Source organism: Anastrepha obliqua, unplaced genomic scaffold (assembly GCF_027943255.1).
Source record: "Anastrepha obliqua isolate idAnaObli1 unplaced genomic scaffold, idAnaObli1_1.0 ptg000188l, whole genome shotgun sequence".
Lineage (NCBI taxonomy): Eukaryota > Metazoa > Arthropoda > Insecta > Diptera > Tephritidae > Anastrepha > Anastrepha obliqua.
Genome location: NW_026562264.1, coordinates 12,501 through 15,000, shown reverse-complemented (window position 1 = coordinate 15,000; position 2,500 = coordinate 12,501).

The window sequence follows — 2,500 nt, the reverse complement described above, 5'->3', positions numbered from 1 at the left end:
GCCAAGGTTATATTCCATAAAATGTTAGTATAGAATATAGATTCTTCATATATGTATATATATTCGAGAATTTTTTTCTATTTAAACTAACGTATGGAAAACCAGGCATAAAATCACAATATTACCAGTTTAATATGGCTCAAATTCGAGTTTCATATAGTTATGATTCGATTTATATGTTTCAATATCATTGGTTAGTTAACTTTTGATATTTTCATATTATATCACATGCCTTCACCGTGAGTGTTTTTTGCCATGCACACCTCACATTGTCAAAAATGTATGGGAAAAATTCATTTCAATACATTTCAGTTTGATTTGAAATGTCTTTATTATATATTTTAGTGCCAATATGCCAAGGTTATATTCCATAACATGTTAGTATTAGAATATAGATTCTTCATATATGTATATATATTCGAAAATTTTTTCTATTTAAACTAACGTATGGAAAACCAGGCATAAAATCACAATATTACCAGTTTAATATGGCTTAAATTCGAGTTTCATATAGTTATGATTCGATTTATATGCTTCAATATCATTGGTTAGTTAACTTTTGATATTTTCATATTATTTCACATGCCTTCACCGTGAGTGTTTTTTGCCATGCACACCTCACATTGTCAAAAATGTATGGGAAAAATTCATTTCAATACATTTCAGTTTGATTTGAAATGTCTTTATTATATATTTTAGTGCCAATATGCCAAGGTTATATTCCATAACATGTTAGTATTAGAATATAGATTCTTCATATATGTATATATATTCGAAAATTTTTTCTATTTAAACTAACGTATGGAAAACCAGGCATAAAATCACAATATTACCAGTTTAATATGGCTTAAATTCGAGTTTCATATAGTTATGATTCGATTTATATGCTTCAATATCATTGGTTAGTTAACTTTTGATATTTTCATATTATTTCACATGCCTTCACCGTGAGTGTTTTTTGCCATGCACACCTCACATTGTCAAAAATGTATGGGAAAAATTCATTTCAATACATTTCAGTTTGATTTGAAATGTCTTTATTATATATTTTAGTGCCAATATGCCAAGGTTATATTCCATAACATGTTAGTATTAGAATATAGATTCTTCATATATGTATATATATTCGAAAATTTTTTCTATTTAAACTAACGTATGGAAAACCAGGCATAAAATCACAATATTACCAGTTTAATATGGCTTAAATTCGAGTTTCATATAGTTATGATTCGATTTATATGCTTCAATATCATTGGTTAGTTAACTTTTGATATTTTCATATTATATCACATGCCTTCACCGTGAGTGTTTTTTGCCATGCACACCTCACATTGTCAAAAATGTATGGGAAAAATTCATTTCAATACATTTCAGTTTGATTTGAAATGTCTTTATTATATATTTTAGTGCCAATATGCCAAGGTTATATTCCATAACTCTCTATTTAAACTAACGTATGGAAAACCAGGCATAAAATCACAATATTACCAGTTTAATATGGCTTAAATTCGAGTTTCATATAGTTATGCTTCGATTTATATGCTTCAATATCATTGGTTAGTTAACTTTTGATATTTTCATATTATTTCACATGCCTTCACCGTGAGTGTTTTTTGCCATGCACACCTCACATTGTCAAAAATGTATGGGAAAAATTCATTTCAATACATTTCAGTTTGATTTGAAATGTCTTTATTATATATTTTAGTGCCAATATGCCAAGGTTATATTCCATAACTCTCTATTTAAACTAACGTATGGAAAACCAGGCATAAAATCACAATATTACCAGTTTAATATGGCTCAAATTCGAGTTTCATATAGTTATGATTCGATTTATATGCTTCAATATCATTGGTTAGTTAACTTTTGATATTTTCATATTATATCACATGCCTTCACCGTGAGTGTTTTTTGCCATGCACACCTCACATTGTCAAAAATGTATGGGAAAAATTCATTTCAATACATTTCAGTTTGATTTGAAATGTCTTTATTATATATTTTAGTGCCAATATGCCAAGGTTATATTCCATAACTCTCTATTTAAACTAACGTATGGAAAACCAGGAATAAAATCACAATATTACCAGTTTAATATGGCTCAAATTCGAGTTTCATATAGTTATGATTCGATTTATATGCTTCAATATCATTGGTTAGTTAACTTTTGATATTTTCATATTATATCACATGCCTTCACCGTGAGTGTTTTTTGCCATGCACACCTCACATTGTCAAAAATGTATGGGAAAAATTCATTTCAATACATTTCAGTTTGATTTGAAATGTCTTTATTATATATTTTAGTGCCAATATGCCAAGGTTATATTCCATAACTCTCTATTTAAACTAACGTATGGAAAACCAGGCATAAAATCACAATATTACCAGTTTAATATGGCTCAAATTCGAGTTTCATATAGTTATGATTCGATTTATATGCTTCAATATCATTGGTTAGTTAACTTTTGATATTTTCATATTATATCACATGCCT